The sequence below is a fragment of the Callorhinus ursinus genome, unplaced genomic scaffold, assembly GCF_003265705.2.
Source record: "Callorhinus ursinus isolate GAN/ISIS: 27379988/994484 unplaced genomic scaffold, GSC_fseal_2.0 scaffold51, whole genome shotgun sequence".
Taxonomy (NCBI): Eukaryota; Metazoa; Chordata; class Mammalia; order Carnivora; family Otariidae; genus Callorhinus; species Callorhinus ursinus.
In genome coordinates, this window is record NW_027397113.1 from 2,567,571 (window position 1) to 2,580,949 (window position 13,379).

Below are 13,379 nucleotides of genomic sequence, written 5' to 3' on the forward strand. Positions count from 1 at the left end.
AAGCAACCGGTCTCGAATGACCTGTGGTTTCCCAGGTGAGAATCACAGCTGCAAGGGGGAAGCCCCCAAGGGTGGGCTTCACAGTCACTCTGGGGACAGTCCCTTTATCCCCATTTTACAGATGGGGAAGTCGAGGCCAGCAGGGTCCTGTGGCCATGGTGGAGCTGGGATGCCTGCTGGCTCTGACTCTAAAATCGGGGGGTGGGGGGAAGAGGTAAATGACAAAACACCTAGAGATTGCAAGTTTCACTTTGTAAAAAACAGCTTTACTGAGATATAGTTTACATAGCATGTGGTTTCCCCATCTAGAGGCAAGCCAGTGGTTTTCAGTATATTCGCAGAGCTGTGCAACCATCTCCAAGATCTAACTGTAAAACATTTCCATCACCGCCGAGCGAAGCCCTGTGCCCGCTGGCAGTCAGGAGATCTTCCTCCCATTCCCTGGAATCACGCTGTTGTGAGCGCTGGTGAGCGAGGTTTCGTGTGGACGCGTTCTCACGTCCCCTGTGTGGCCGGGCCCATCCTGAGCGAGCCTCCAGCGGTGGGGGAGACAGACGTTGGGGCTTTAGCTCTCTGGGACCCAGGAGGCGCTTTCAGAGAGGATCTCAGCCGTTTCCCGCCTCCTGACTTGCCCTTGTCTGTCCTTCTGTCACAGCCTGTGAAAGGAGAAAATAATCTTAGCCATGCTTCCAGACTCTTTCCCCTTTTCCGTCCTCGCAGGAACCCCAGGGTAGCTGACTAGCCCTGGGACAGAGCCCTTACGGCCACACACCCTCTGCGGTTAGGGAGTTGGGGGTGTGTTGTTCCTGTCGGCCCCCTGATGTGTGTCCTCTACCCCAGCCAAGGGCTGGGCTGCCCCAGAGCAGGCAATAAGAGCTGGTACCACGACATCGGAAAGCTAGGGATGTTCTTACACCTCAGTGGGGAGAGGAGCCCAATCTCCTCCCTTCCCTCTAGCATCCCTTACCCAGTCGGGGACCTGAGTCTCCTCTTTTGCCAAGGGGGGCAGCTGGAGAAGGTGGTCCCTCCCAGGGCCAGTAGAGGATTAGAGCGAACCTGCCATGTGCCTGTGTCCCCGTTCCTGGGGCTTCTGCTCAGAACAGGCACCATCCCTGCTCCAAAGGAGCCTGCCTTCCAGCAGGACAGGTGGACATGCCCCCCAGGCCCCCCCGGCGCTGAGTCCTGTAACAGGGCAATGGCTGATGGCTGGGAGCAGGACACCCCCCCGCCCCCCACCAGGAACCCGCTGCAGGCTGTTGACAGGTGTATTATCCACTGCTCCGTAACAAAGGAATGGGACAGTCAGCATCAAACAAGCAGCGTGTCCCTCATGCAGTGTTTGCTTGACGGTGGTAACTTTGTCTGAAGTCAAGGGAATGTGCAAGTGTGGGTCTGTTTCTGTTCCGTCCCACTGGGCTAGGGTTAGGGTTTAGGGTTTTCAGTCTGAGGTCACAGGGTCTGGTGACAGGGTCTGGGCCATGGCAGTCATGCTGCAGAGTCTGGTGGGAGCGGCCCAGGGGCCTCCTGAGGCAGGATGTGGGGCGTGGTGTGGTTGTGTTTCAGGCTGTCTTACCTCCCTTATTTTTGCTGTTTTCTCTGTCTAGGTTTTCTTTCCTACTTAAATCCACCAATGCTGGGTCGTGGCCTTAAAACGCACGGGCACGTGGCAGAGTTGTGGGCTGTGAGTTTGATGTACAAAGGTCAGTTGCTTTTCTATATCCCAGCAGTGAACAAGTGGAATTTGAGATTAAAAACACAATCCCACTTACATTAGTGCCCCCAAAAGTGAAATACTTAGGGGTAAGTCTAATAAGACACGTACGGAAGATCTACTTGGCGAAAAGCCCCAAACTCTGATGTGTGAAATGAGAGAACTAAAGAAATGAACAGAGATTCACGTCCATGCATGGGCAGACGCCTCAGTGTCCAGATGCTGGCTCTCCCCAGCGTGGTCTGCAGATCCGGTGCAGTGACAATCCAAGTCCCAGCAAGTTATTTTGTGGATGCTGACAAACGGATTCTGTAGTTTGTCTGCAGGCAGAAGACCCAGAATAGCCAACACAATACTGAAGGAGAACCAAGCTGGAACACTGACATCACTCAACGTCAAGATACTCTACAGCCACATCCTAGAGCCGAGCCCCCGGTTACTCTAACGGTCACGGGGCTCTGGGTGTGACTGCTCCCTTCCCCCACCCGCCTTGCCTGACGCATTTGAGGACTCTCCCTCGTGATGCCACTCCGTGCTCAGGTGCCCTCAAAGGCTCTTCAAGGCCTCCTGAAGACATCCTGCAATCACGGCTCAGCATTCCCGGACCATGTGCCTGAGTCAGCTTCTCCCTTGCCTCCCACTCACCTCCCACTCATCCCTGTAAAACGTCGTTACATGCCCACCGCCCCCCTATTTCTGCCCTTGACCTTCAGCTGCCCCGTGCAGTGGTGTCCCCTGTCCCCAAGTGCATCGCACCTTGGCCCTCAAAGCAAGACTCTTCCACACGCCTGCTCTGTGCTCAGCTACAGCACCTATCAGCTCCCATTGTGGGCACCTCTCACTCCGCTGGTTGCTTTGGGTAGGACTCATGTCCTACAGAGTGACCACCCTGTCGCCTCCCACCACCCTCCCAGCCTTCCCAGGAGCTCGTGGACAGGAGAGACCCCACGTGGCTGGCCTCCCAGGGAAGACCTCTCTTGGGAGTCTTTGGAGTTTGGAAAACCAGCTCTGAGCTCTGACACAGAGGTGGGCTGTGGGACCGGGGCCGGGGCCGGCGGGGGAAGGGGGGGGTCTGTCTGCGAAGGCAGCTCTTGGAAGTCAGGAAAGCACAGAGGCTCCTCCTGCCAAGGGGCCCCACACCGGAGCACCGGGGCCACCAGAGAGCCCACTCGCAGTGCCCGCCGGCCGCCAGGGGGGAGGGGCAGCCAGCCTCTGGCCAGCGCTGTCAGCACGGGTATTTGGTGTTGTAGACTCGGGTTTTCGATGCACACAGCCTCCCTCCTCAAAAGAATAGGGAGAGGAAAATTACAGGGAGACTGCCCAGGAACTTTGCAAAATTGGGAAAATGGGCGTGCTCCCCGTAGCAGAGCGCGTTGGCCCATCCCCTCGACCTTGATTAAGGGGAACTGGTGTTTGTGGGGGCGTTCAGCAAGAGGCCTCTGATGGGGAGACAATTTTGTGGCTTCGGCCTGTAATTTGGATTCGAGGGCTCAGGCACTGTTAATGTGATAAACTTGCAAACCTCCGCCTGCGACCAGACTTAGAGCGCAGCCCACTCAGACAGCCATCCATCCCCGCCAGCGGGGCAAACGCTCTGCTCCAGAGTCCACGCACGGCCAGGGAGGCTGGGCCCTTTCATGGCCGCCTTTGAAAATCTGGAAATACAAGTCACTGGTCTTGTGTATCACCTAATTCTAAATGCACACTGCTGTCGACTTTCATTTTTGCTAGACATTGGTGTTTGAGATTATCTGCGTCCTAGGCAGGACGGGAACTCTCCCTACCTTACCCTGGGGTCCTGCACCCTGTAGGGGCTTTGCACGGGTATATTGGACCAAGGAATGAAGGAATCAGCAGAGCTGAGGGTGAAAAAGACCCGTTTTGGGCTTGAAGAGAGAGTGGTGGCTACAGGCCAGTCCAGGTCGGGCATTTGCCCCAAGAGATCTCCCTGACTGTTAGGGTCATTTGAATGTCACTGGGAACACATGGGCTCTTTCTGGCTAGTGACCACTTCAAAATGTTTCTCTTGCTTCCTAAATCACCAAGGTCAGGCTGCTGAGTGTGTGTGTGTGTGTGTGTGTGTGTGTGTGTGTGTGTGTGTGTGAGAGAGAGAGAGAGAGAGAGAGAGAGAGAAATGTTGCAGGGGGAATTGGGAGGAGGGAGGAAATGGTTGGGGAGGGAGAGGAAGAAGGTGGGGTGGGGTGGAGAAATCAATATCCAGCCGTGGGTCCCCACCCTCGCTCTGTCCCTGCAGGCTCCCTTGAGCCTGCATTCACCCCCGTTGCCCTCGAGAACATCCATCATCCGTTGGCATCTGTTTAGTCTCTGATGCTCTGGTTTTTATACCTGTGTGTCTCTGGTTCAGCCCCCCGCTGCCTCACGATGGGACCAATGTGGGGTGAATTCCCTGGTGCCCTCCTTTGGGCTGGGAGAAGATCAAAAATATTTAAGCAGGAATGCTTCCTAGGAAACAGAAGGCAAACAAGCCAGCAGCACAGGAGACTGAAAAAGACACGAGTGAGTTTATTTGGTGCAAATTTCTGGTCCCGACTCACAGTCAGATCTAATCAGGGGTTGGTTGGTTAGCTGAGCTGACACCATCGATGGGGAACTAGGCTCCTCTTCTTCCCCTTCCTAAAGGTTAACAAAGATACGCGAAAATCTAATGCTAAGTATACTTTCCGGTTTGACTTCGGTGGGGCATGTGATTTTTGATAAGATCTCTGGTTTTCCCAATCAAACAGGGACCCTGCGCAATGGCAACAGGGAAACAGGGCTCCGGTGAATGACCACAGCTCCATCTCCTCCTGTTCAACTCTGCAGAACGACTTCAAGAAGAAGTGGAAAAAGCCTGCTTAGCTACCTGGCCAATGAGAGAGGACTTAGCCTCAAAGGATTCTTACTAAATACAGCTGAATTGGGTAAGCCTTCCTACGCTGGGGTAAATTCAGGTGGTTTCAAAGTTTTGCTCTTATAAATAACATCTTTATACAAAACACATCTTATTCTCAGTCTGATTCCCAGCAGCCTTGTGCTCCGCGAGATATCAGTAGTTATCATAAAAGGATTCTGAGGCCAAATCCATTGGGTAAAGGCTACCTGCTCTTGGAGATTCTCAGGGCACGTTCCACGTAAAGGCACTGAGAAGTCCTGCAGTACAAAGCCATGCTTGCCTATGACCAGAGCGCTCTTTTTGTGTCACATCTACTGACAACCTGGGGCAGGGTTCCAAAAAGTTTACTTGGGAAACAGTACCTTGGATCATATTTTTGAAAGTCATATAAAAGAGTATAAATAGCTTGTCTTTTCTCCTCAGTAGGACGAAAAGTGCACTCAGAGGACTTGCCAGACAGAAGCAGATTATGGCAGGCACCACCAGCATGTGGAGGGGCACGGTTTTCCCGCCACTCCCCCCACGCAGGGTCCCGCCACTTGGTTTCTTTTTGGCTGGATTAAAAGCCCAAATAATGAGACTTCCATATTTGGTGTTTTATTTCTTTAATTGTTTGGTGTTTTATTTCTTTAATTGCTAGCAAAGAAGCTTTGCATTTTCCCGTGTGCCTATTTGTTTTCTGAATTTTCTGGTGTAGACATTGTATTTTCTTCTTCGATCACTTGTTAAGTTGAAGCTGGATATTGATTTCGTATATTTTATAGTGATTGTTTCTTCATAGACCTGGAGAGTTAGCCATATTTATTTATGTTTATTACTTACTTTCCACACGCCTGTTGCTCTTTTTGCATTTTATCACCCATATGATTATGTAAGAAGTTATTTTATTTTATTTTATTTTTTTTTTACATATTCAAGCCTCTCCATCTTGTCTCCAATGAGATGCTCCCCACCCCCTTTCCTTTGGTCAGAATTCATCTCCTTTGCATGGATGGGAAAATGCTATTCTGTTTTCTTCTTGCTTGTTAAAGCAAATCTGAAAAGATAAAACATGTGTTTTCCCAACATACAAGTAATACACGTTTCTAATGGAAAATAAAAATAAGAAAAAATAAGGTACAAAAAAACCCACCTGCAATCTCACCACCCAGATCCATTGGTAATATTTTTGTAGCTCTTTCCAGACTTTTCTCGTGTTTATATACACGTTTACAAATCACTCGAACTTTAATTTCTTCAAGCGAGCACACCCGTGTGCGTGCACACACACTTCTCCCTCTGCAGTCCTTTCTTCTGACTGCTTCAAGAGGAATTTCAGAATTTCAAGGGCAATTTTAGAATTTCACTGTGAATTTATCATATTCCTAAAAGTACCAGTAAAAAAAGCTCTGGGCTTTACTCAATCTGATGGTGTGCAGGGAAACTGGCTTTTAGGGAAGAAAAGCCCCGATTTGTGGCTTTTGCTGATCTCTGTGGTGTAGATGCCCCCACTGGGCTGAGCTCAGGCTCTGCATGATGTCACCAAGGGCTTGTGAATTTCCTGGATTTTTAGCCATCAGCTCGCACCTGTTGACAGGGACCCCCTCGTTACCGTTACTATGCTTCTGCTTCTCATCAGGAGCACCGTAAAGTTCTGCTTTTGTTTTCCGGTTTTCCTCTTATTAGGGTCTTATCATGGCCTTTGAATAAGCGTTTTGTGTTCCCCAAGTAAATGGATACTCAATTATTTGATTTTTAATTGCTCTTGAAATCTCTTTTATGTTACATGTGTATTCTAGTTGTGTGATATTTATGTGAGACAGGGTTGATACACATTTTTTTAGGTACCGTATCTTCCAGAATTAATTTACTAGCCCTTCTGATGGCTTTCCTAGGTTTATACTCATGACCCCAACAAAACTGACGTTTTTATGCCTTCTATTCCTATATTTAAATGTTCTTTCTTTTTCTTATTAGTTCTCACCGACATTTCCGGCTTTACATTAAAATAGGATCCGTCCCTGGATGGGGCACACTACAGGATGATTTCGATTTTCAGGGCTAATGAATTATTAATTCAGGAATACTGGCTTTTGGTTTTGAAATTCATAATTGTCATCATGTTCAGAATAAAACCTGTCACAGGGATTTTGAAATGGTGAATTTTTTTTCAAATGCCCCTTGACATCTATTGAGATAATTAAATGACATTTTACTGCTCCTCATGCTAATATGATAGATGGTGTTCCTGCTTTATTGCCACTCAGTCTTTGAGATAAACCCTGCTTGCTTGCTGGGGACACTCCTCTTTTTTTTAAGTGCTGAGAGTTTCTGCTTGTGTTTGGAATTTTTTTAAATACATTTTTTGGTGTGGGGGATGGGCCAAATAGGGGAAGGGGGACTAAGAGGTACAAACTTCCAGTTAAAAAACAAGTAAGTCGCAGGGCTGTAAAGTATAACATAGGGAATACAGTTATGCTATTGTAGATAACAGTGTGTGGTCACCACATGGTGACCACGCTTACCATGGCGAGCGTTTGGTAATGCATATAAGTGTCGAATCACTCTGTTGTGCACCTGAAAGTAAATACTATTGTATGTCAGATTCAGTTTAGAAATAAAATAAAATAAAATAGAAGAGGGGAGCCTGGGTGGCTCAGTCGGTTAAGCGTCTGCCTTGGGCTCAGGTCATGATCCCAGGGTCCTGGGATCGAGTCCCAGTCGGGCCCCCTGCTCCGCGGGGAGTCTGCTTCTCCCTCTCCCTCTGTGCTGGCTCGCTCTCTATCTCTCTTTCTCTCTCAAATAAATAAATAGATAGGTAAAATTAAAAACAAAAATAAAATAAAGTAAGTGTTTTGTTTAGGAATGACTTTTGATGGCGCAGGCTTTCCATCCACCCCTCACGCAGGCTCCCCTCTTGTTAATGTCTTATGTGACCGTGCGCTCAGCGGAGGTGAGACCTGGCAGTGTTGTTTACTAAAACAACACTAAACACTAAAACACTGTTGTTTACTAAACCCCAGGCTGCATGGGCTCTGGCTGGTTTTCCTACTTGTGTTTGGATTTCTGAGTCTCCGTTTTGTGAATGAGGCTAGTCTACACGTTTTCATTGTCCTTTTCATTTGATCCGAAACTGTTGTGTGGTCCCCCTACAGCGTGCCCCATTTTCATGTGTTTTTACGATCGTTTATGCAATGGAAGAATTATTTATTCCTGGAAGGATATGATCTTCCCTGATTGGGGCAGGTGGGTAAACGTAGGTAGAAGGTTAAGGTGTTGTGATAATAATCTGCGTTCTCTCCTAGAAGGAATGAGAGCCATCTTTCCCTTCCCCGTCTCTCCTTCCAGAGGCCTTGTGAGTCCTGGAGGTGGGGAGACCGGGGCTTCTCTGCCCCCCCCAAGTCCGGGGCTCATTTACTCTGGTTTTAGGAAAGGGTTGAAATGGCTCAAGAGCGGGTGAGGCTCAGGTTTGCGTCCGGTGGCTGGACCTGGTCAGCAAGACGGGGGACTTATTTAAAGGGGGGCATTCTGAGAGTGGAGACAAACCTTGCCCTGTCCCCCTGCACACCCAGGAAAGTGGCAGGCCTCTGACAGGATGGCACTTGAAGGCCAGGGTCGGGGAGGGACAAGGGGGTTTGGGGTGAGACTCAGGTGGTCCACACCTGGCACGGCAGGATGGAGCTCCCTCTCAAGCAGCCAGCGAGGGCAGCTCGCAGGTGACCCAGATGGCCCAAAGACCAGCGGCCCCCTCCCCCACCCCAGAATCATGTAATCTGACCACCGCAGGTGGACCTGTCCAGCTGGGACTTGGCCCTGGACCCCCACATTCATGGATGGCGCACCCATTGGATACCTGCCCCGGTCCCCTAGTCCAAGGTACAGACCTAACATTTCCGAGATGTCTCCAACGTGTCCAGGCTTCTGACACCTCACCTGCAGCCTCCCCATCGGGGCGGGTCCTGAGTCTATCCCTCCAGCTGAAGCAAAAACCTTGCGGTCAACCTTGACCTGTGTTTCCACTCACACCCGTGTCCAGCCCATCAGCAAGGCCTTTCAGCTCTGCCGTCCAAATAGGTCTTGACACTGGTGACCCCTCCCACCTCCCCTGCTATTTTCCTGCCCAAGCCGCTGTGGCCTCTGGCATGGGTCTTGGCGATGCACTCCTGCACGGCCCCTCCATCCCTGGGTCAGGCTGCGTCCTGCTGTGGGAATAAAATCTCCAGCCTCAGTGTCAGAGGTAACACAGGCTTCTTGTTTGTTCACCAAGCGGGTCAGCAAGGGGCTCGGCCCAAGGCAATCCCAGGGGCCCAGGCACCACTGTCCCAGGCCAGGCTGGTCACGAGGGAGCACAAGGTGGGGGAATAAGGGGGCACCTCCCTGGCAAAACATGCTCTGGATTTAAAACCTTCCGCTTAGCAGGGTTGCTGGCATTCCACTGGCCTTCAGGTGGGGAGACAGTGCCGTCCTATCATGTGCCTGGAAGGAGACGGAGCTGGAACATTTGTGGCTGGTTCCGATCCCCCTGCAGCCTCTCCAGACAATTCCCCATGTCACTCAGAGAAGAGCCAGAGTCCCTCCAATGCCCCCAGGTCCTGCCCCACTTCACCTTTCCCACTCACTTGTCCTTCCCTGCTATGATTTCCTATGGCCTTGCTGGCCTCCTGGCTGGTCCCCCAACACACCAGACATGCTCCTGCCTCAGGGCCTTTGCACTGGCTGCTTCCCCGAGCTATGCTGGCTCTCTTACGGGCTTGAACTCTTCAGATGCGATGCTCTCAGTGCAGCCTGCCCTGCCCACCCAATGCATCCCCTCTGCCCAGCAGGAGCCCCCCCACCGGCCCTCTGCTTTTTTCTAGTATGCATTGCTTTTTTTTAAAAAAAGATTTTATTTATTTATTTGACAGAGAGGGTAGCAGGGGTAGGAGCAGAGGGAGAGGGAGAAGCAGGCTTCCCGCTGAGCAGCGAGCGCAACGTGGGGCTCGATCCCAGGACCCCGAGATCATGACCTGAGCTGAAGGCAGATGCTTAACCGACTAAGCCACCCAGGCGCCCCTATGTATCGCCTTTTGACCTGCTCTGCAATTCACTTATTTATGGTATTTGCTTGGATGTGAGTTCTGCGGGGCAGGACCTGGGTTTTTTCAAGGACCCACCTCGGGCTGCCTCTGCATCCCAGAGCAGTGCCTGGCTCAGGGGACGGCTTCCTGCCTGCTTGTTGGGTGGACAGATGCGCTGAGCACTGATGCATCAGCCATTTCACTGTTATATTTTACATGTGTCTTCAAGAAGGACCCCTGCCTGGAATATTAGTCTTGAGACCGAATGTCTTGCCCCTGCAGGTTCAAAGTTAGACCTAATTCAATTTGGAAAGAACACGTGGCCCAGGAATGATGGCTGGGGAGCAGCTGGGCAGTTCCAAAGACCCAGAGTTGAGAGAGGAGGGGAAGCCGGGCGGGGCCCACGGAGAGCCCTGGGCTGGGCTTTAATGAGCCTGCTGGTCATCAGGTCGGGGGAGATGGTAAAGTTCGAGAGTCCACTGGCTGGCCGCCTTCTTGCCATGTGCTCACGTGACGGAGAGAGCGAGCGAGCGCTGGTCTGCCTCTCACAAGGGCGCGCATCCCGGCTCATGACTTCATCTGACCCTGAGCACTTCCCCAAAAGCCGGCTCCAGATACTGCACCTGGGGGGGGGTGGGTTTCAACACAGCAGTTTTGGGGGGACACAAACATGAATTCCACAGCAACCCACCTAGGCTCACATGGCTCAGTGGTGCCCACAGGTTCCTCCTCACCCTCTCACCTCTGTGCTGGGTCGGGGATGGGCAGAGGTGCGGACAGACCGCCGAGCCATCAGAGAGAACACAAGGGCTGTACGCCGCCTTAGGTCTTCCATCAACGCCTCCTGGGCCCCTCGGGGATTCGATTATCATCCAGTGGCTTCTGCAGATCGGCATCAAGCCATCTTAGAATCACCGAGCCGTCCTCTGGGAAACCAGCCTCCCCATCTGTGCATCGGGAGGTGGAGCCTCCCCGGGCGCAGGGCAAAATCATGGTTCAGGAACCGAAAATAATGTGGTTAACAGTAATTTAGAAGGCTTTTCACGGAGCAAGATTTAAAACAAGGCGGGGGAATGAAAAAAAAAACAGCTTGTAAAAATCTGTTTTAAAAAACTTCAATGGAAGTCATTGCTCTAAAACGCTACCGTTGTTTCTAAATAAATTCAGTTAAAAATTTTATTAACTTAATTATCCCCCCCCGTCCTGTTTTTGCACTCAATAAAAATATCTAAACAACTTTTTCAAATGGTCACGAATCAAGCCTTTTATCTTCACAGGGCAAATTCCACCTGCCAATTTGCAAATGGGCTTGTTTTGGTCAATAGACCACAGCGTTTCCCTCGGCAAAGTTTCCACTGGTAGCTGGTCCAGGCCTCTGCAAGAGGTGAGGTCACGTATTCAAGTAGGACTTTTTTTTTTAATTGACTGAGGGTATGCATGGTGGGGGACCAGAACACAGACGCACCAAGCTTCTTTTTGTCTTATTTAATGGCTTTCATAGCTTTGGAGGTTTTGAGGGAGGGAGGGCTTGCCTGAGAAAGGCAGGTCCATCCTCGGGGACCCCCTACTGCCGGGCTCCAGACCTCAGAGGGGCTGTTGTGTGTCGGCTGCCCTCTGGCTGCCCTTTCTCTCCTTGCTCAGGGGGGCCCTTCAGATGCCCCCCGCCCCTCCCCCCATCTCTGTGCCACAGTCTGCCAACAACCCCGGGGGCAAGTACTCACCTAAGAGCTACTCAGCATCTTCCTGCGTCCTGTGCTGGGCGGGGTGGGGTATCCTCTCCCCTGCCTGGAGCTTCCAGCCAGGTGGGGACCAGCATCTCTACAAACCATCACAAAACAACAGGCAATGATTGAGAGGTGGGGGGCTGCGCAGTGGAAAGGGCAGGCTGGATTCGGGGTTTGGGCACGTCGTCGTCATCATGTGAGGGCATTTGGAAGCTACAGGGGGGCAAGAGTCCCGGGGGGGGGGTGGGGAGGGCAAGGAGGGTGGAGGAGTTGGAGGAGGAGGCGTGACTTGCAGGAGTGGGCTGGGCCAGAGCAGAGAAGATGGGGCCCCGGGTCAGGGAGCCTGGGATTCATTTCAGGGACGCTGAGCGGATGCCCAGGGTTCTTCTTATGGGGTGGATGGGGCTAAAGACAGGAAATCCTGTTGGGAACGGGGAGGGATTCTGACCCAGCAGGAGAAGGCCAGGCTCCCAGCCCAGGTTGGCTGCCTCTCTGGATCCTCATGGGAGGATCACACTCCTTAAACAGTAAAATGAGAACCTTCTTAAGAAGAGAAGCATCTCCGGGGGCCTGGGCGGCTCAGCAGTTAAGCATCTGCCTTCGGCTCAGGTCATCAGGTCCTAGAATCAAGTCCTGCATCAGGATCCCCACTGGGCAGGGAGTCTGCTTCTCCCTCTCCCTCTGCCGCTCCCCCTACTCATGCTCTCTTGCTCTCTCTCTGTCAAATAAATAAAAAAAATTTTTTTTTTAAAGAAGGGGAGCGTCTCATTCATTTTGTGTCCTTCCTAGGAGCAAATGTCCTCTGTGTGTCAGGCTGGCCTCTGTTAGCCACTGTCGATTACAGGGACCCCAAGTTCCAACACAGAGTGCCATTCTCATGATGCTAAACCAGACTAGAGCTCTGTCCTGTGCAGACACCTTTCCGCCTCGGGGCGTCTTCCCAGCTGGCGGAGTTCATCCTGAGTCCCAAGGCATGAGATGATGGTCCTTTTGGCACCACCACCTGCTAACTCCGGAGCAGTGTCTCCCAGCTCGTGAAGAACAACACAGCCCTTCTGCGGCAGGGGTCCCTCGCCTGGGGTCCGTGAACTTGGAGGGGACAACCTCTGACTGCAGTGGGGCATTTTGAAGGTGGGCAGCAGACAACAGTGGAAATGGTAGAATGAGGGGCTTTCTCCTGATAGAAATCATGGATGTTTTGGGGGGCACCTGGATGGTGCAGTCTGTTGAGCGTCTGACTCTTGGTTTTAGCTCAGGGCATGATCTCAGGGTCGTGAGATCGAGCCCCATGGTGGGCTCCGTGCTCAGCAGGGAGTCTGTTTGAGATTCCCCCTGCCCCCCGTCCCTCCCCATCTGAGCTCGCTCTCTCTCTCAAAAAAAAAATCCCATGTTTTTAAAATCACATCATAGCTGTTGCATATGTCTTGAGACATATGTTTGTTTGTTTGTTTGTTTTGCTCAGCATCCTTCAAAATTGTGGAAATTTCTAGACCTGCTCTTGGGTTTATTTTATGTACAGTGAAGCAGAGCCATTTCTATATCACAAATTAATTTAAAAGAGTATTTGGTTAACCAATTTCGGTGCTGTTTGGTTTTTTTTGTAACCCTATACATGTCATGTTTTGCATTTACAAGTGTTATTCTGAGATTCCCGCAGCATTTTACACCCTGCCGAAAATCCCACGTTGCTGAAAAGGCTCCGAGCCCCTGCCCTGGCTATCTCTTCACTCCCAAGCAGCGAGAAGCACAAACCTGAGCCCTGAAAGCAGAAGCATTCCAGATGGTTCTGTGTGGGTGTCATGTGTGGGGGGCATGGTCACTAGAATGAGTGCAACACTGAAAACCCTCGCAGAGAAATCGTGGATAGTCACTCCTCCAGGATACGTCTGACGGGACAGGCTCACCCGGGGTCCTCAGCACTACCCCACCCTCGCCCGCCGATCCAAATGTTGCGTATCCTTCAGAGCCCTGCTGGGCCTCACCTCCTCCAGGAAGGCTGTTTGGACCCATGGAGG

At 51.4% G+C, this 13,379-nt stretch overlaps 2 long non-coding RNA genes across 3 annotated transcripts; one reads left to right on the forward strand and one right to left on the reverse strand.

Annotated features, from left to right (window-relative positions):
* The first annotated feature begins 1,602 nt into the window (after positions 1-1,602).
* LOC141370934 (uncharacterized) lies at positions 1,603-5,157 on the forward strand. Its single transcript, XR_012375433.1, has 3 exons — positions 1,603-1,700; positions 4,456-4,632; positions 5,028-5,157. It is a non-coding gene; the product is annotated as an uncharacterized lncRNA (long non-coding RNA).
* On the reverse strand, positions 4,233-8,751 carry LOC141370933 (uncharacterized). Of its 2 annotated transcripts, XR_012375432.1 has the most exons (4): positions 8,468-8,751; positions 7,109-7,160; positions 5,737-5,904; positions 5,525-5,640 (listed from the first exon to the last, which is right to left on the reverse strand). It is a non-coding gene; the product is annotated as an uncharacterized lncRNA (long non-coding RNA). The 2 variants fall into 2 exon arrangements; XR_012375431.1 differs by lacking the exons at positions 5,525-5,640; positions 5,737-5,904 and adding an exon at positions 4,233-4,345.
* Between the last annotated feature and the right edge of the window lie 4,628 nt (positions 8,752-13,379).